The sequence below is a fragment of the Arachis stenosperma genome, chromosome 6 (genome assembly GCF_014773155.1).
Source record: "Arachis stenosperma cultivar V10309 chromosome 6, arast.V10309.gnm1.PFL2, whole genome shotgun sequence".
Lineage (NCBI taxonomy): Eukaryota > Viridiplantae > Streptophyta > Magnoliopsida > Fabales > Fabaceae > Arachis > Arachis stenosperma.
Window position 1 is genome coordinate 17,551,908 of NC_080382.1, and position 21,402 is coordinate 17,573,309.

Below are 21,402 nucleotides of genomic sequence, written 5' to 3' on the forward strand. Positions count from 1 at the left end.
TAACTCCAAGAAGAGTCTCTACACGAAAATGCTTCAATGCTCAGCCCAAGCACACACCAAGTGGGCCCGGAAGTGGATTTCTATGTCATTTACTCATCTCTGTACACCCTAGGCTACTAGTTCTCTATATATAGGACCTTTTACTATTGTATTTTCATCTTCTGATCTTTGGAATCTTTTGATCTTTAGATCTTTTGATCACTTTGGGAGGCTGGCCATTCGGCCATGCCTAGACCTTGTTCTTATGTATTTTCAACGGTGGAGTTTCTACACACCATAGATTAAGGTGTGGAGCTCTGCTGTACCTCGAGTATTAATGCAATTACTATTGTTCTTCTATTCAATTCCGCTTGTTCTTGTTCCAAGATATCACTTGTTCTTCAACTTGATGAATGTGATGATCCGTGACACTCATCATCATTCTCACCTATGAACGTGTGACTGACAACCACCTCCGTTCTACCTTAGATTGGGTGAATATCTCTTGGATTCCTGATACACGATGCATGGTTGATCGCCTGACAACCGAGCGCTCGCCTGACAAACGAGCCAGCCATTCCGTGAGATCAGAGTCTTCGTGGTATAGGCAAGAACTGATGGCGGAATTCAAGAGAATCCGGAAGGTCTAACCTTGTCTGTGGTATTCTGAGTAGGATTCAATGATTGAATGACTGTGACGTGCTTCAAACTCCTGAGGGCGGGGCGTTAGTGACAGACGCAAAAGAATCACTGGATTCTATTCCGGCCTGATTGAGAACCGACAGATGGATAGCCGTGCCGTGACAGGGTGCGTTGAACATTTCCAATGAGAGGATGGGAGGTAGCCATTGACAACGGTGAAACCCTTGCATAAGCTTGCCATGGAAAGGAGTAAGAAGGATTGGATGAAGACAGTAGGAAAGCAGAGAGACGGAAGGGACAAAGCATCTTCATACGCTTATCTGAAGCTCTCACCAATGAATTACATAAGTATCTCTATCTTTATCTTTATGTTTCATTCATCATCTATACCCATTTGAGTCTGCCTGACTAAGATTTACAAGGTGACCATAGCTTGCTTCATACCAACAATCTCCGTGGGATCGACCCTTACTCGCGTAAGGTTTATTACTTGGACGACCCAGTGCACTTGCTGGTTAGTTGTGCGGAGTTGTAGTGATCACAATTTCGCACACCAAGTTTTTGGCGCCGTTGCCGGGGATTGTTTCGAGTATGGACAACTGACGGTTCATCTTGTTGCTTAGATTAGGTATTTATCTTCAGAGTTCTTAAGAATGAATTCTAGTGTTTCAAGGTGATGTTCTTATCATCACCAAAGCTAATTGATCCTCATCAATTTAGCTCTTGAATGCAATGTCCTGCTGAAGCTTGGCTAGCCATGTCTAATTCCTTTAGACTGAAGCTTTAGACTAACATTGCATGATTCCTGGAATTCTCATTAAGAATTTTGATACCTTTATTTTCCTTTTCACTTAATTTTTGAAAAATCCAAAAAAATTACAAAATCATAAAAACCAAAAATATTCTCATGTTTCTTATTGAGTCTAGTGTCTCATGTTAAGATTGGTGTGAATTCCATATTTCTGTTCTTCTTGCATTCATTCATGTGTCTTCATTAATCTTCAAGTTGTTCTTGATGATTTCCTTACTCTGATCTTTAAATTCTCTTGACTTGAGCGTTTTGTTGTTTTCCATATGCATTCTCATTTTGTTAGTGTTAGTAGTATACAAACTGCTAAGTTTGGTGTCTTGCATGCATTGTTTATTTGATTTTAGTCTCTTATAAAAAAATCCAAAAATATTTTTAATTTGTGTCTTTTCAAGTCAATAATACAGGGAATTAAAGATTCAGAACATACAGCAGATGAATTACACAGAAAAAGCTGGGAGTTCAAAACGCCCAGTGAAGAAGGACAGACTGGCGTTTAAACGCCAGCCAGGGTGCCTGATTGGGCGTTTAACGCCCAAAAAGGTAGTGCATTGGGCGTTAAACGCCAGAATGTGCACCATTCTGGGCGTTTAACGCCAGGATGGCACAAGGGGGAGGATTTTGTTTTCAAATCAATTTTTTTCCAAGTTTTCAAAGTTTTTCAAAATCAAATCTTTTTCAAATCATATCTTTTCAATCAAACCTTTTTCAAAATCAATTTCTTTCCTTTTTCAAAGATACTTGCTAACAATTAATGATTTGATTGAACATTTCAAGTATGTTGCCTTTTCTGTTGAGAAAGGTTTAATTTTCAATCATATCTTTTCTTGTTAGCCAAGTCATTAATTTTAAAATCAAATCTTTTTAAAATTGTTTTCAAATCATATCTTTTCAATCATATCTTTTTAAAAGCATAACTTTTCAATCATATCTTTTTAATCACATCTTTTTCAAAAATAGTTTTCAATCATATCTTTTTACATTCTAATTTCAAAATCTTTTTCAAAAATTACTTGATTTCTTTCCCACTCTTGGTTTTCGAAAATCAATTAAAGTTTTTCAAAATGTTTTCAAAATCTTTCACTTAATTTTCGAAAAAATCTCTTCCCCTCTTCTCACATCCTTCTAATTATGGAGTACCACTCCTCCTCAACGCACAATTCGAACTCTATCTGACTAAGTTCAAATTCTTCTCCTTCTTCCTTCTATTTTTCTTCTTTTCTGACACCTCAAGGAATCTCTATACTGTGACATAGAGGATTCTATATTTTCTTGTTCTCTTCTCTTTCATATGAGCAGGAACAAAGACAAAGGCATTCTTGTTGAAGCTGACCCTGAACCTGAAAGGACCTTGAAGCGAAAGCTAAGAGAAGTTAAGGCACAACTCTCTGTAGAGGACCTAACAGAAATCTTCAAAGAAGAAGAACCCATGGCAGCCGAAAACAACAACAATGCAAGGAAGGTGCTGGGTGACTTTACTGCACCTACTCCCGACTTCTATGGGAGAAGCATCTCTATCCCTGCCACTGGAGCAAACAACTTTGAGCTTAAGCCTCAATTAGTTTCTCTAATGCAACAGAATTGCAAGTTCCATGGACTTCCATTGGAAGATCCTCATCAGTTTTTAGCTGAGTTCTTGCAAATCTGTGACACTGTCAAGACTAATGGGGTTGACCCTGAGGTCTACAGACTTATGCTATTCCCTTTTGCTGTAAGAGACAGAGCTAGGACATGGTTGGACTCACAACCTAAAGAAAGCCTGGACTCATGGGAAAAGCTAGTCAATGCCTTCTTGGCAAAGTTCTTTCCACCTCAAAAATTGAGTAAGCTTAGAGTGGAAGTCCAAACCTTCAGATAGAAGAATGGAGAATCCCTCTATGAAGCTTGGAAAAGATACAAATAATTGATCAGAAAATGTCCTTCTGACATGCTTTCTGAATGGAGCATCATAGGTATTTTCTATGATGGTCTCTCTGAACTATCCAAGATGTCTTTGGATAGCTCTGCTGGAGGATCTCTTCATCTGAAGAAGACGCCTACAGAAGCTCAAGAGCTAATTGAAATGGTTGCAAATAACCAATTCATGTACACTTCTGAAAGGAATCCTGTGAACAATGGGACTAATCAGAAGAAAGGAGTTCTTGAGATTGATACTCTGAATGCCATATTGGCTCAGAATAAAATATTGACTCAACAAGTCAATTTGATTTCTCAAAGTCTGTCTGGAATGCAAAATGCACTAAGCAGTACTAAGGATGCTTCATCTGAAGAAGAAGCCTATGATCCTGAGAACCCTTCAATGGAAGAGGTGAATTACCTAGGAGAACCCTATGGAAACACCTATAATTCTTCATGGAGAAATCATCCAAATTTCTCATGGAAGGATCAACAGAGACCTCAACAAGGTTTCAACAACAATAATGGTGGAAGAAACAGGTTTAGCAATGGCAAGCCTTTTCCATCATCTTCTCAGCAACAGACAGAGAATTCTAAGCAGAACCCCTCTGACTTAGCAACCATGGTCTCTGATCTAATCAAAACCACTCAAAGTTTTATGACTGAAACAAGGTCCTCCATTAGGAATTTGGAGGCACAAGTGGGACAGCTGAGCAAGAAAATTACTGAACTCCCTCCTAGTACTCTTCCAAGTAATACAGAAGAAAATCCAAAAGGAGAGTGCAAGGCTATCAACATGGCCGAATTTAGAGAGGAAGGAGAGGCAGTGAACGCCACTGAGGGAGACCTCAATGGACGTCCACTGGCCTCCACTGAGTTCCCCAATGAGGAACCATGGGAATCTGAGGCTCAAAATGAGACCATAGAGATTCCATTGGATTTACTTCTGCCTTTCATGAGCTCTGATGAGTATTCCTCCTCTGAAGAGGATGAGTATGTCACTGAAGAGCAAGTTGCTAAATACCTTAGAGCAATCATGAAGCTGAATGACAAGTTATTTGGAAATGAGACTTGGGAGGATGAACCCCCTTTGCTCACCAAAGAACTGGATGACTTGTCTAGGCAGAAATTACCTCAAAAGAGACAAGATCCTGGAAAGTTTTCAATACCTTGTACCATAGGCACCATGATCTTCAAGAAGGCTCTGTGTGACTTAGGGTCAAGTGTAAACCTCATGCCTCTCTCTGTAATGGAGAAGCTAGGGATCTTTGAGGTACAAGCTGCAAGAATCTCACTAGAGATGGCAGACAATTCAAGAAAACAAGCTTATGGACTTGTAGAGGATGTTCTGGTGAAGATTGAAGACCATTACATCCCTGTTGATTTCATAGTCCTAGAGACTGGGAAGTGCATGGATGAATCCATCATCCTTGGCAGACCCTTCCTAGCCACAGCAAAGGCTGTGATTGATGTTGATAAAGGTGAACTGATCATTCAAATGAATGAGGATTCCTTTGTGTTTAAGGCTCAAGGATATCCCTCTGTCACCATGGAGAGGAAGCATGAAGAGCTTCTCTCAAAACAGAGTCAAACAGAGCCCCCACAGTCAAACTCTAAGTTTGGTGTTGGGAGGCCACAGTCAAACTCTAAGTTTGGTGTTGAACCCCCACATTCAAACTCTAAGTTTGGTGTTGGGAGGTTCCAACATTGCTCTGAGAAAATGTGAGGCTCCATGAGAGCCCTCTGTCAAGCTACTGACATTAAAGAAGCGCTTGTTGCAAGTATAGAATTTCACAAATGAATTCTCGTTGCAAGTATAGTTTCTAAACCAATCAATAATCCTTTCATACAAAAAGTTGTTTGTCACTAAAACAAACCCCTAAAATATATAAACCGAAGTATTTAAACCTCGGGTCGTTCTCCCTAGGATTTACAATAAAGTGTCTTGTTATTGGTTGTGAGTTATTTTGGGGTTTTTGAGATTATAGACAAGAAATATAAATGGCAAGAAAATAAACTAACAACTAACAAAGCTCTTGGCAAGATGTGAGAATTAGAAGTCCTATCCTAGTTATCCTCTTCAATTGTGATAACAAATTGTCCATTGCTCCCACTTAGTTAACCTCTAACCATGGAGGAAAGTCAAGTGGATGAATCAATTTGATTCCTCAAGTCCTAATCAACTCCTAAAGGAAAGACTAGCTTTAGAGGCATTCAAATCAATTAGCAACTTCTAATTATCAATCAACAAGGGAATTAGATAACTCAAGAGTCACTAATTACTCTACCTAGGCCAAGAGGAACAAAACCTACACTAAAATCCAACCAAGCATTTCATCAAACACTTGGAAGGCACAAAAGAAAAGCAAAGAAAATTGACAACAAGAAGAGAATCTAACAACAATTATTGAAAGAAATTAACAACAACAATCAAAAGAAACACAATTATTATGAATTACCTTTATTGAATTGAAAGAGAGTAAGAGGAACAATACTAGATCTACAACAAAATATAAGAACAACATAAAAGAGATTACATCAAAAGAATAGGAGAAGAATGAATGTAACTACAAGGAATTGAGAAATAGAAGTAGAAGAAAGTAAAGATTAAGACCTAGATCTAAGAACTAAACCTAATCCTAATCCTAATCCTAATCCTAGAGAGAAGTGAGAGCTTCTCTCTCTAGAAACTACTTCTAACTACTAAACTAAGCTAATGGTAACTAACTTGTGTTTCCCTCTTCAGTCCTTGGGTTAAATAGCATCAGAAATGAGTTGGATTGGGCCCACAAGGCTTCTAAAATCGCTGGCCACGAGTTGCATCTTAAAAAGTCACATGCAGCATCGGCGCGTCCGCGTACTGTGCGCGTGCGCGCCCCTATACGTGTAGCAACTATGGCAAATCTTATATCGTTTCGAAGCCCCGGATGTTAGCTTTCCAACCCAACTGGAACCGCATCATTTGGACCTTTGTAGCTCAAGTTATGGTCGTTTAAGTGCAAAGAGGTTGGCTTGACAGCTTTCCGGTTCTTTCATTTCTTCATGAGTTCTCCAACTTTTCATGCTTCTTTCTTCATTCCCTTGATCCAATCTTTGCCTCCTAAACCTTAAATCACTTAACAAACATATCAAGGCATCTAATGGAATCAAGGAGAATTAGATTTAGCTACTTTAAGACCTAAAAAGCATGTTTTCACCCTTAAGCACAATTAAAGGAGAAGTTATAAAACCATGCTATTTCAATGGATAAATGTGGGTAAAAGGTTATAAAATCCCCTAAAATCAATACAAGATAAACCGTCAAAACGGGGTTTGTCAGGAGGCAACCCAATGTTATATTTTATCTATTTTCCTTTGTTATTTTATGTTTTCTGTAGGTTGATGATCATGAGAAGTCACAAAATCAATTGAAAAAGCAAAAACAGAATGAAAAACAGAAAGAAAAACAGCACACCCTGGAGGAAGAACCTGCTGGCGTTTAAACGTCAGTAAGGCTAGCAGATGGGCGTTTAACGCCCAGTCTGGCACCATTCTGGGCGTTTAACGCCAGAAAGGGGCACCAGACTGGCGTTAAACGCCAGATATGGGCAAGCACTTGGCGTTAAACGCCAGAAATGGGCACCAGCCCGGCGTTAAACGCCAGAATTGGCTCAAAACGCATTTTTGCATGCCATTTGGTGCAGGGATGACTTTTCCTTGACACCTCAGGATCTGTGGACCCCACAGGATCCCCACCTACCCCACCACCCTCTCTCTTCTTCTTCACCCATTCACCAATCACCTCACCATTCAAATTCAAACCACACAACCTCCTCCATCTCCTCCCTTTTCTTCTTCTTCTACTCTCTTCTTTCTTCTTTTGCTCGAGGACGAGCAAACCTTGTAAGTTTGGTGTGGTAAAAGCATTGCTTTTTGTTTTTCCATAACCATTTATGGCATCCAAGGCCGGAAAAACCTCTAGAAAGAGGAAAGGGAAGGCAAAAGCTTCCACCTCCGAGTCATGAGAGATGGAGAGATTCATCTCAAGGGTGCATCAAGAACACTTCTATGAAGTTGTGGCCATGAAGAAGGTGATCCATGAGGTCCCTTTCAAACTCAAAAAGGGTCAACTTTGATCAAAGGTTGGACCAAGTCCTCACAGACATTTGTGAAGAGGGCGCTCAATGGAAGAGAGATTCAAAAGGAAAGCCGGTTCAACTGAGAATGCATGACCTCAAGCCCATCACTAAGAAAAGGATGGAGCAAAAAAGAGACCCCACTCATCATGAAATCCCTGAGATGCCTCAAGGGATGCACTTTCCTCCACAAAACTACTGGGAGCAAATCAACACCTCCCTAGGAGAATTGAGTTCCAACATGGGACAACTAAGGGTGGAGCACCAAGAATATTCCATCATCCTCCATGAAATTAGAGAAGATCAAAGAATCATGAGAGAGGAGCAACAAAGGCAAGGAAGAGACATTGAGGAGCTCAAGCACTCCATAAGACCTTCAAGAGGAAGAACAAGCCGCCATCACTAAGGTGGACCCGTTCTTTAATTTCCTTGTTCTTTATTTTCCTGTTTTTCGAAAATTAATGCTTATGTTTGTCCATGTTTGTGTCTTATGATCATTAGTGTCTTAGTGTCTATGCCTTAAAGTTATGAATGTCCTATGAATCCATCACCTTTCTTAAATGAAAACTGTTTTTATTACAAAAGAACAAGAAGTACAGGATTTTGAATTCATCTTTAAAACTAGCTTAATTAGTTTAATGTGGTGACAATACTTTTTGTTTTCTGATTGTATGCTTAAACAGTGCATATGTCTTTTGAATTTGTTGTTCATGAATGTTAAAATTGTTGGCTCTTGAAAGAATGATGAAAAAGGAGACATGTTACTGAGGATCTGAAAAATCATAAAAATGATTCTTGAAGCAAGAAAAAGCAGTAAATAAAAAAAAACGAAAAAAAAAGAGAGAAAGAGAAAAAGAAAGAAAAAGAAAGAAATAAAGTTGTGATCAAAGGCAAAAAGAGTGTGCTTAAGAACCCTGGACACCTCTAATTGGGGACTTTAGCAAAGCTGAGTCACAATCTGAAAAAGGTTCACCCAATTATGTGTCTGTGGCATGTATGTATCCGGTGGTAATACTGGAAGACAGAATGCTTTGGGCCACGGCCAAGACTCATAAAGTAGCTGTGTTCAAGAATCATCATACTTAACTAGGAGAAATCAATAACACTATCTGGATTCTGAGTTCCTAAAGAAGCCAATCATTCTGAATTTCAAAGGATAAAGTGAGATGCCAAAACTGTTCGGAGGCAAAAAGCTACTAGTCCCGCTCATCTAATTTGGAGCTAAGTTTCATTGATAATTTGGAGTCTATAGTATATTCTCTTCTTTTTATCTTATTTGATTTTCAGTTGCTTGAGGACAAGCAACAATTTAAGTTTGGTGTTGTGATGAGCGGATAATTTGTACGCTTTTTGGCATTGTTTTTAGTATGTTTTTAGTATGATCTAGTTAGTTTTTAGTATATTTTTATTAGTTTTTAGTTAAAATTTACTTTTCTGGACTTTACTATGAGTTTGTGTGTTTTTCTGTGATTTCAGGTATTTTCTGGCTGAAATTGAGGGACCTGAGCAAAAATCTGATTCAGAGACTGAAAAGGACTGCAGATGCTGTTGGATTCTGACCTCCCTGCACTCGAAGTGGATTTTCTGGAGCTACAGAAGCCCAATTGGCGCGCTCTCAACGGCGTTGGAAAGTAGACATCCTGGGCTTTCCAGCAATATATGATAGTCCATACTTTGCCCAAGATTTGATGGCTCAAACCGGCGTTCAAAGTCACCTTCAGAATTCCCAGCGTTAAACGCCGGAACTGGCACCAAAATGGGAGTTAAACGCCCAAACTGGCACAAAAGCTGGCGTTTAACTCCAAGAAGAGTCTCTACACGAAAATGCTTCAATGCTCAGTCCAAGCACACACCAAGTGGGCCCGGAAGTGGATTTCTATGTCATTTACTCATCTCTGTACACCCTAGGCTACTAGTTCTCTATATATAGGACCTTTTACTATTGTATTTTCATCTTCTAATCTTTGGAATCTTTTGATCTTTAGATCTTTTGATCACTTTGGGAGGCTGGCCATTCGGCCATGCCTAGACCTTGTTCTTATGTATTTTCAACGGTGGAGTTTCTACACACCATAGATTAAGGTGTGGAGCTCTGCTGTACCTCGAGTATTAATGCAATTACTATTGTTCTTCTATTCAATTCCGCTTGTTCTTGTTCCAAGATATCACTTGTTCTTCAACTTGATGAATGTGATGATCTGTGACACTCATAATCATTCTCACCTATGAACGTGTGACTGACAACCACCTCCGTTCTACCTTAGATTGGGTGAATATCTCTTGGATTCCTGATACACGATGCATGGTTGATCGCCTGACAACCGAGCGCTCGCCTGACAAACGAGCCAGCCATTCCGTGAGATCAGAGTCTTCGTGGTATAGGTAAGAACTGATGGCGGCATTCAAGAGAATTCGGAAGGTCTAACCTTGTCTGTGGTATTCTGAGTAGGATTCAATGATTGAATGACTGTGACGTGCTTCAAACTCCTGAGGGCGGGGCGTTAGTGACAGACGCAAAAGAATCACTGGATTCTATTCCGGCCTGATTGAGAACCGACAGATGGATAGTCGTGCCGTGACAGGGTGCGTTGAACATTTCCAATGAGAGGATGGGAGGTAGCCACTGACAACGGTGAAACCCTTGCATAAGCTTGCCATGGAAAGGAGTAAGAAGGATTGGATGAAGACAGTAGGAAAGCAGAGAGACGGAAGGGACAAAGCATCTTCATACGCTTATCTGAAGCTCTCACCAATGAATTACATAAGTATCTCTATCTTTATCTTTATGTTTCATTCATCATCTATACCCATTTGAGTCTGCCTGACTAAGATTTACAAGGTGACCATAGCTTGCTTCATACCAATAATCCCCGTGGGATTGACCCTTACTCGCGTAAGGTTTATTACTTGGACGACCCAATGCACTTGCTGGTTAGTTGTGCGGAGTTGTAGTGATCACAATTTCGCACACCAGTTATGTAATGTGAATTGATGATTGAGAGAATTGTGTGAATTTGTATTTTTGGTGTGTTGTGAATTTGATGAATTGAATAATGAACATTGGTTTGTGGAATATGCATTTTAATTGTGAATTTAGGCCAGAGGTCGTGAATTTTGGGCTGGGAGCCGAAAAGAGGCAAGGAAGATAAGTGATGTCTGTATTGTGTGATGATATAAGAGATTGGATGGAGTTTAGATATTGAATGTGTGAATAATTGGTTTGGTTATTGAATAATAAGGTTTGAGAAATTGAGGTGTAGAATTTGATAGTTTTAGGTGAAATTATGTTGATGAGGTAGGTTTGATTTTGGTTGAGTGTAATTATATGAATGTGGTTGGGTTGTGGTCACTTGGATGAGTGGAAATAAATTTGGCTTGTGAACATTGGAAAAATTGGTGATTTTTATGTTTGGGTAAAAAGTAAAAACTAATTTTGACCAATTTTGGAGGTCCGTAACCCGGTCCACGGAGTTCGAAATTCTTCAAAAATGAAGTTTTATGAAAGTTTATTCAAAGATCTTTCCAACGGTTCAGAAATGGCTGAGAAAGAAATTTTGTAGAAGAAGTTATGTGTGTTGGAAGTTTGGGGTTTGAAAATGTAAATCTGCAGCTTTTTAACTTAGTAAAATTTTTGGCAAAACGTGCTTCCACGCGCACGCGTGGCAAGTTTTGCTACCCCACGTGTGCGCCTGGCCGACACGTACGCATCGCTGCACTGATGCAAATGCCCTACCAAAAATCCCAAGAGTTGTGCGGGTACTGTGTTGGTTTTGTGTGAGGAGCACAAAACGCACCCACGCGTATGTGTGGCTGACTCGTATGCGAGACTGACGCGCACATTTCACTCTGCTTTTCTGACTCCCACGTGTGCGCATGGGTGACGTGCACGCATCATTTTGCTTTTTTGACTTCCACGCGTGCGTGTGGGCGACGCGCACGCGTGACCACGTTTTCAGCAAAAGTTGATTTTTTTTTTCAGTTTTTAAAGCCGAATTTCAGACTTCGAAGCCTCCACTTTCATCCTCTAAGTCTTGAATCCTTATAGTATGCCTAGTAATGAAAAGAAGCTAGGACATGTGGTAACTTGTGGATGAAGTAAAGTGAGAATCAATAATGAATGATGAGTAATGATGATTGTATGAGTTGCTAAGGATGATGGTGGGAGTGTTGTATATGCCATGAGTCAAAGGGCTGTATTTGTTAGTGAATTATGGCTGGCTATGTATTATATTGTTGCCGGATGGCTCTGATAAATATTGATTTATGGTGGAGTATGTATATGTATACGATTGAATGAGATAAAGGTGCCGAGTAAAAGGTGGTGGAAATGACCAATCGCTCCGGGTGTATGATTAAGAAGTGTAGAGATGTTGAGAATGTATGGGAAATCAATTAATGAATTAATGATTATGAAGGAATTGAAAAATAATAAAAATGAACTTAAATTTGATTGTGATATGCCTCCAGGTAAGACGCAGTGGTGCCATCCACTTGCTCCGGGTAAGAGGCAAGGACACCAGGTAAGATGCAGTGGCATTGATCCTCTTGCTCCGGGATGTGGTGAGATATACCTGCCTGGGTAGATGCAATGGTATTGATCCACATGCTTTGGGATGTGGTGAGATATACTTGCCTAGGTAAATGCAGTGGCATTGATTCCACTTGTTCCGCATTTGGTTTGCAACTCCTAGGGTAGATACAGTGGTTAGCCCCCACTTGCTCCCAGTCGAGGTTGATTTGAGATTTGTGAAATTATCTGAGTTTCAGATTTTCTTGGGTTGATGCAGTGGATTGGCTCTACTTGCTCCAAGTTGAGATCTAAGATTCTGTTGACCCTATGTCGTAAGTGCGGCCGGACACTGTGAAAGTTCTGGATGAGGTCGCCCCCATGGATAAACACCAGTGTGGGTGTTGTGTGATTATGATTATGATTGTGAATAACTCAAGTTGGGGATGCACGACAGAGGGACAGTCCAATGGTTAGCTACCAGGACTTATCAGGTTGGCTTTATAACCGACAGATGAGACTCATCAGCCATAGGGCAGGCATACATCATTTACATATGTTTGAATTGTTTAGGTTTGCCTATTTGTTTTGGATTGCTACATCATATATGCTATGTTACCTGACTATATGCTATCTGTTCTAGTTGTACCTTAATTGTGTATTACTTGTCTGTATTAATTGTGTTTGTACAACTGAGAGGTCACTCATGCTGGTGTCAGTTGACGCCGAGGGTTGTTCTTGTTGAAATGGAATAATGATATGATTAATTTAAAATGATAATTATTGAATGAGATAATTTGAGTTCCTTGGGTAGACGCAGTGAGGTGATTTCACTTGCCCCAAGTAGAGAATGAGATAATTTGAGTTCTCTGGATAGACGCAGTGAAGTGAGTTCACTTGCTCCAGGTAGAAAATGAGATAATTTGGGCTCCTTGGGTAGACGCAGTGAAGTGATTTCACTTGCTCCAGGTGAGGATATGAGGTAATGATATCGAATTGCTGAGACAGAATAGTTGGGGATGGTTTTATTTATAATTCTGATTGTGAATTGTCGGGGAGTTAGAAAGTTGAGGAGCATGAGGAATACGAATTAGATTTAGTATTCTCTTATGTCAGTTGCCTATTTATGGATTAGCGAGGACATAGGATGAATATTTGGTGAAAGAAAGTTTAGGATGCTTAGTGAGTTTTTATTGTAATGCATTTTATTTATTTGGCACTTTTACCGTACTGGGAACCCATGGGTCGGGGATTCTCATTCCGTATATATCTCTTATTTTTCAGATACAGGTCCAGGTGTTCAAAAGTGAGATGTGGTTCATCTGAGAGATGGCGAACATCCTTACATTCTCTACTTTATATTTTGCTTAGAATCTTTCCACCTTTATTTTGAAAAACTTATATTATGTATTGAACTCTTTTGAAATTGCCTATAGAGGCTCTTATGTTTCTTTGGGAGAGACTAGGAGATATTGTTGCCAACTACTGTTATACTGTACCCTAGCCGGCCTAAACTTCGCGGGTCGCGACTAGTGGCTATCTACTTATGTTATATATCTATATATTGTCTTTCTCTTATTCTCCTTTATGCCTTTATCTGTATATCGCTTTCGACTTCACACTTTATCATTTAGTTGTTGATGTGTGAGTGATACGACTTCGCGATTTTATTTTTACTCTTTTCAGGCTTCTTGATTAATACTCCTTTCAATTATACTTATAATTATGTTTTAAAAATCCACCTGAGAGTCGTACCACCGTAATATCATTGACTTATGACTCGAGCATAAGGATTTGAATATTAGGGTGTTACATTATGGTATCAGAGCAGTTCGTCCTCGTGAGCCTAAGGGATGGACTTGCTTATGCTTCAATGCATACTCTGAGTCTGTGCCTGTGCTAGTTAGGGTATCTAACTGATACGTCTAGCATGAAGTTCATGAGTATACCTTTGGTAATTTGAAGCACTTAACTTGAGATATTGAGTCTGATCACCTCGATATCACTTGGCTAGTGTGGACAAAACTGTCTCATGGACATGAATAAAGTAATCAGAAAGAGGAATTCCCAAGAACGAAACGGTGAGGGAATGCCGTGATAGGAATCTTGGCAGTGGTGTATATGAGAATGGTGTATTAATTTTGGATTGATGAGTGGAACACTTAGAGGTGGATAGTTGATTGAGTGATTCGTTTAATTATGTTTGAATTTATAGGATCTTGAGGTTTTAGAGTATAGGAGGCTTGTGAATGGGTTTCGCTATAGTTTGGATTTGAATTGGAATGAAAGTTTGCGAAATTGAACACCTATGTAGAAATTGGAGGATGACAAACTGTTTGGTAGCGGATATTATAGGTTTTAAACGATTAGGTAATGTAAGTATAGAGATCAAGGATTTTTAAGAGGATACGGTTGAGTCTCACGATGAGCGTAAGCATTATTTCTGTCAGATTGAGAAAGCTTAGAAGCGGGCTTAGGTTTTGTGATTCGATAGGGGAATATGACATGGATTTGTGATTAGATTCTTGGTGGTTAATAATCAGAGTGACGCAGCAGAGGCTTGCTGAAGCGTCAGCATAGTATGGTAATAACAAGGAATAGTAGGGTATGATTAGAAATGCTTTATAATTTGAGTACTTAAAAGGTTAGTGAACTAATGCAGATAATAATTCTAGATAATTGGGATAAATTGTGGCCATCATGAACTTTGACGGTTCTGAAATAGATGAGGAAATGATTGTTAACGAGTAATTGGATTTAGATGATGAGTGAGTGCAAGTTGTTGTGTTTGAGAGATGAGTACTATGATATTTGGTCATGGTGGCCTTGGATTTAGATTGAGATTTATAATGATTAGTTTTGAAAGATGAATTTGAAAATCATTAAATTGAAATGCTGATGTTGTACTGAGATTGGTTTGAGGGGACCCGTGACGGGTGGCAAACTCCAGTTTTTAGGGGAGGTGCTGTCGAAATTTTCCCAATAATTGAAGGAGTGTTGGTTATGGTTTTGAAAATTATTTTTGATTTGAGTAACTTTAACGAAAGAGATGTGTTTCGAACGCTTTTATAGATTATTAAAGAAAATCATATTCTTATGATTTTGTTACCTTGTTATTTCAAACTCATTTGACTTTTAAAAACAAAGAGAGTTGTGATTAATTAGTCAAAGACTTTAAAACAATAATTTATATAAAAATTCGAGGGTTTGGGAATAAGAAAGTAAGTCTGGAGGTTATGCTTAGAGTTGAGCTGTGATTAGTGGTAATTGGCTTGACAGAGAAAGAAGATAAGGATGGAGTATGATTGAGATATGGTGAGCATTTTTCGTTGATTATAGTGATGTGGGATGATGACTATGATTAATGATGATGGTGATATTATTGATGACATGATTTGAGATTTAATAAGATGTGAGTTGATGAGATGATGAAAGTAATGAACCAGGTTGTTGGTTGGCGTTAGACGAATGATCGAGATCCTCGGAGATAAAGGAATCAGAACACGGCAATAGAAGTGCGCAGAGTAAAAAGACCTTGGGACTACTATGCGTTAGATATAAAGGCGGACTATGCTCACGTACTCGTGGTGGCGGATGGAATTTTCGATGCGAAAATTTCTGTTAGGGGGTAGAATGTAAAACTCGGTCAAACCGTAATTAATTGAATAATAAATTAAATAGGAGAGAATATGGTTAAAAAATTTAGCAATCGGAATTTGATAATTTAAATATGATATTTTGACTCAATGAAATTTTCTAAGTCGGAAAACATAGTTTCCTACTTAAAAACGCGCACTAGAATTTTGGCCGGCAGTATCGGCTGAGATCTGTCTGGTACTGTAGCTAAGAAAATTAATTATAATTTAATAAGGCTAAGAAATTAGGATTTATAATTAGGGACGGTAGAAACATTTAAAGCGCGATTTAAAACTCTAATATTAAAGGTTTTGGCCCAAAATTGGGCCAACGGGTTAAACCAAGTGAATCGGGCCTAAGTGGGTCGAAGACCCAACATATATAAACATTAGTTATGAGCATTTCAACTCATTTACCCTAAAGAAAAGGTTTTGGGGTGCAGCTTTGGAGAAGAGAGAAGAGAGGAGAAAACCTAATCCTAGCTCCACCTTCAAATGTCCATAACCTTTACTACGAAACTCCGATTGACGAGTCGTTTGCGGCCACACGTCGCTCTTCTTATCCTCTACAATTGTATATAAGTTTTGTAGTGATTATTTCATTTATCTCTGCCTAATTTTTAAAATTTTCCACTGTTATGCATTTTTGGGGTAGTTAGTGTTAAAATATTGTGATTTTGGTTGTTTAGGGATACTCTAACATGGATTCTAAGTGGGTTCTATCCCTATTTCATATGGACTGAGGTAAGAAGTGCTCAAACCCTTGTGATTTATCAATTTCACAAACCCTAGGATAATGTATATATGTGAAATTGGTTATGTTAGAGTATTGGATGATTTTGGTGTACAATTGGGAGGTTGGTGTTGCTTGTGAAGCTTTGGTGAGGCTTGCAGTTAAGGGTTGGTGGAGACTTCAAAGAAGAAGCTCAATTATTTTGGCTACAAGAGGTACGGTTTAAGTTTCATTTAAGTACCATGTGGTGTGATGAGAATTCCTAGGCTAGATACTCCTAAGATTAAGTTTGGATTGTGCAATGGTTGGTACTAATATGCATAGTTGTTATGTAATGTGAATTGATAATTTTGTTGAGAATTGTGTGAATTTGTATGTTTGGTGTGTTGTGAATTTGATGAATTGAATAATGAATATTGGTTTGTGGAATATGCATTTAAATTGTGAATTTGGGCCGGAGACTATGAATTTTGGGCCGGAGGCCGAAAGAGGTAAGGAAGGTAAGTGATGTGTGTATTGTGTGATGATATAAGAGATTGGATGGAGTTTAGATATTGAATGTGTGAATAATTGGTTTGGTTATTGAATAATAAGGTTTGAGGAATTGAGGTGTGAAATTTGATAGTTTTGGGTGAAATTGTGTAGATGAAGTAGGTTTGGTTTTGGTTGAGTGTAATTATTTGAATGTGGTAGGGTTGTGGTCACTTGGATGAGTGGAAATGAATTTGGCTTGTGAACATTGGAAAAATTGGTGATTAATATGTTTGGGTAAAAACTGATTTTTGACCAACTTTGGCGGTCCGTAACTCAGTCTATGGAGTTTGGAATTCTTCAAAAATGTATTTTTATGAAAGTTTATTCAAAGATCTTTTCAACGATTCATGAATGGCTAAGAAAGGAATTTTGTAGAAGTTATGTGTGGTTGAAGTTTGGGGTTTGAAAATGTAAATATGCAGCTTTTTAACTTAGTAAATATTTTGGCAAATCGTGCTTCCACGCGCACGCGTGGCCGACGCTCACGCGTCACTCTCAGGTTTTGCTACCCCACGTGTGCGCTTGGCCGACGCGTACGCGCTGCTGTACTGATGCGAATGCCCAGCCAAAAATCCCGAGAGTTGCGCCGGTACTGTGCTGGTTTTGTGCGAGGAGCACAAAATGCACCCATGCGTACGCGTGGCTGACGCGCACGCGTCACTCTGCTTTTCTGACTCCCACGCGTGCGCATGGGTGACGTGCATGCGTCTTTTTGTTTTTCTGACTTCCATGCGTGCGTGTGGGTGACGCGCACGCGTGACCCCGTTTTTAGCAAAAGTTGATTTTTTCAATTTTTAAAGTCGAATATCAGACTTCTAAGCCTCCACTTTCATCCTCTAAGTCCTGAATCCTTATAGTATGCCTTGTAATAAAAAGAAGTTAGGACATGTGGTAACTTGTGGATGAAATAAAGTGAGAATCAATGATGAATGATGAGTAATGATGATTATATGAGTTGCTAAGGATGATGGTGGGACTGCTGTGTATGCCATGAGTCGAAGGGCTGTGTTTGTTAGTGAATTATGACTGGCTATGTATTGTGTTGTTAGCCGGATGGCTCTGATAAATATTGATTTATGGTGGAGTATGTATATGCATACGATTGAATGAGATAGAGGTGTCGGGTAAGAGGCGGTGGAAATGACCACTCGCTCCAGGTGTATGAGTAAGAATTGTAGAGATGTTGAGAATGTATAGGAAATGAATTAATGATTATGAAGGAATTGGAATAATAATGAAAATGAACTTGAATTTGATTGTGATATGCCTCCAGGTAAGACGCAGTGGTGCCATCCACTTACTCCGGGTAAGAGGCAAGGACACCGGGTAAGATGCAGTGGCATTGATCCACTTGCTCCGGGATGTGGTGAGATATACCTGCCTGGGTAGATGCAGTGGCATTGATCCACTTGCTCTGAGATGTGGTGAGATATACAGCCTGGGTAGATACAGTGGTATTGATCCACTTGTTTCGGAATGTGGTGAGATATACGTGGCTGGGTAGATGCAGTGGCATTGATTCCACTTGCTCCGAGTTTGGTTTGCAACTCATAGGGTAGATGCAGTGGTTAGCCTCCACTTGCTCCCAGTCGAGATTGATTTGAGATTTGTAAAATTATCTGAGTTTCGAATATCCTTGGGTAGATGCAGTGGGTCGGCTCCACTTGCTCCAGGTTGAGATCCGAGATTCTATTGACCCTATGTCGTAAGTATGGCCAGACACTGTGAAAGTTTCGGATAAGTTTGCCCCCATGGATAAAACCCAGTGTGGGTGTTGTGTGATTATGATTATGATTGTGAATAACTCGAGTTGGGGATGCACGACAGAAGAACAGTCCAATGGTTAGCTAATAAGACTTGTCGGGTTGGCTTTATAACCGACAGATGAGACTCATTAGTCATAGGGCAGGCATACATCATTTGCATATGTTTGAATTGTTTGGGTTTGCCTATTTATTTTGGATTGCTATATCATATATGCTATGTTACCTGACTATATGCTATCTGTTCTAGTTGTACCTTAATTGTGTATTACTTGTCTGTATTGATTGTGTTTGTACAACTGAGAGGTCCCTCATGCTGGTATCGATTGATGTTGAGGGCTGTTCTTGTTGAAATGGAATAATGATATGATTAATTTAAAATGATGATTATTGAATGAGATAATTTGAGTTCCCTGGGTAGACGCAGTGAGGTGATTTCACTTGCCCCAGGTAGAGAATGAGATAATTTGAGTTTCCTGGGTAGACACAATGAAGTGAGTTCATTTGCTTCAGGTAGAAAATGAGATAATTTGAGCTCTTTGGGTAGACACAGTGAAGTGATTTCACTTGCTTCAGGTGAGGATATGAGGTAATGAAATCGAATTGCTGAGACAAAATAGTTAGGGATGGTTTTGTTTATAATTCTGATTGTGAATTGTCGGGGAGTTAGAAAATTGGGGAGCATGAGGAATACAAATTAGATTTAGCATTTCCTAATGTCAGTTGCCTATTTATGGATTAGAGAGGACATAAGATGAATATTTGGTGAAAGGAAGTTTAGGATGTTTAGTGAGTTTTTTATTGCAATGTATTGTATTTATTTGGCACTTTTACCGTACTGAGAACTCATGGGTCGGGGGTTCTCATTCCGTATATATCTCTTGTTTTTCAGATACAGGTCCAGGTGCTCAGAAGTGAGCTGTGGTTCATCTGAGAGATGGCGAAGATCCTTACATTTTCTACTTTATATTTTGCTTAGAATCTCTCCACTTTTATTTTGAAAAACTTATATTATGTATTGAACTCTTTTGAACTTGCCTATAGAGGCTCTTATGTTTCTTTGGGAGAGATTAGGAGATACTGTACCCTAATCGGCCTAAACTTCACGGGTCGCAATTAGTGGCTATCTACTTATGTTATATATCTATATACTGTCTTTCCCTTATTCTCCTTTATTTATGCCTTTATCTATATATCGCTTTCGATCTTCACGCTTTATCTTTTAGTTGTCGATGTGTGAGTGATACGACTTCGCAATTTTATTTTTACTCTTTTTAAGCTTCTCGATTAATACTCTTTTCAGTTATACTTATAATTATGTATTAAAAATCTATCTGAGAGTCATACCACCGTAATATCATTGACTTATGACTCAAACATAAAATTTTAAATATTAGGGTGTTACAATCCATTCCCAATATGCGTCTACGTGAACTGATTCGTACATGAATTCCTAAATCCTCTTGTCAAACTACCAATCCTTGTTTTAGCCATAAACTATCACTTCTTTTATTTTTAAATAATTGTTGTTTTTATTTTTTTAAGAAAAATGTATCTATTTTCAATAAATTCAAAAAATGAAACTAATAATTATTTTAAAACCGAGAAAATAGTTATATTTGAAAAGAAATGAATAATTTTATAATACTATATATGTTTAAATTATACTGATGTGTTTTTTTAATAGTTTAAATTTTTGAAATGAATAATTTTATGATGCTGTATTAAAGTTTTTATGACATTTTTTTTTTTTATAGTTTCATCTTTCTCAAGTGTTGCACACTCTTTGTTTTTAATTTCTTGTGTTAATTTTCTGAAGAAGGTCACATTCGTCATCTCTCAAATTGAATTTTATTTTAATCATAATTACTTAAATCATTGTTCATCTAATAACTTGATAGGGACATCATCGGTTAAATCATGCAATATAATCCGTTGCTTCGGACCATCCATTATCACATGTATCTTCATTCAAAATGCAAACAAGGCAAGTTTACTAGTACAAGAAACGTTTATTATGATTCTCATGACGTATCTAACGTCCTAACCAAGTATTAATTGAAGTGCTGAAATTTTATACACACACATATTTTATATTTATATTCTTTTCTAATTATTAAGTGTCAATTGTTAAACTGTCAAAGAAGAAAAATTTATTTGTACCTTAGACTAAATAAAACAACAATTAATGAGAACCATATCTTTTCCTATGGAGTTTATTGTTTAACCATTTTGAATTATGTTAAAGGGTTAGACAAAATAATCCTTCAATACTAAAATAGATAATACTTTGGCATAGAGTAAAATTTTAATTTGTTAAAGAATAAAGATTGTTTCTTTTAGTAAAGAAACGGCCAAATAAAAAAATATATTATTTGCAATTTCACATGTTTTTATAACAAAACTTTCACTCTTTATTTAAATATACTCTTTTTTAAAGATTTTTTTACTAAACTATCCATAAAAAAATTATATATAGTATTAATAATTAATTATATTTTTAAATGGATATATATTTTTATTTTTGAGTTAACTTCAATTTTAAATTGAATTAGAGAACACAATTAAAATATGTGTATTAAATAGTTATTTTGGTGTCTGATAATTGCAAATTTTGATCAAATGAATCCCAAAACTAATAACAACAAAATGATCCTTCCAAAAATAATTTTTATTTGACAAAATTAACTCAAATATTGAGTCAATGCAACCGTTAATTTATTCAATTAAATATTAATTTTTATAAAATGATTAATTTAACTTTACCATCTCCATTATTTGTACCGCTAT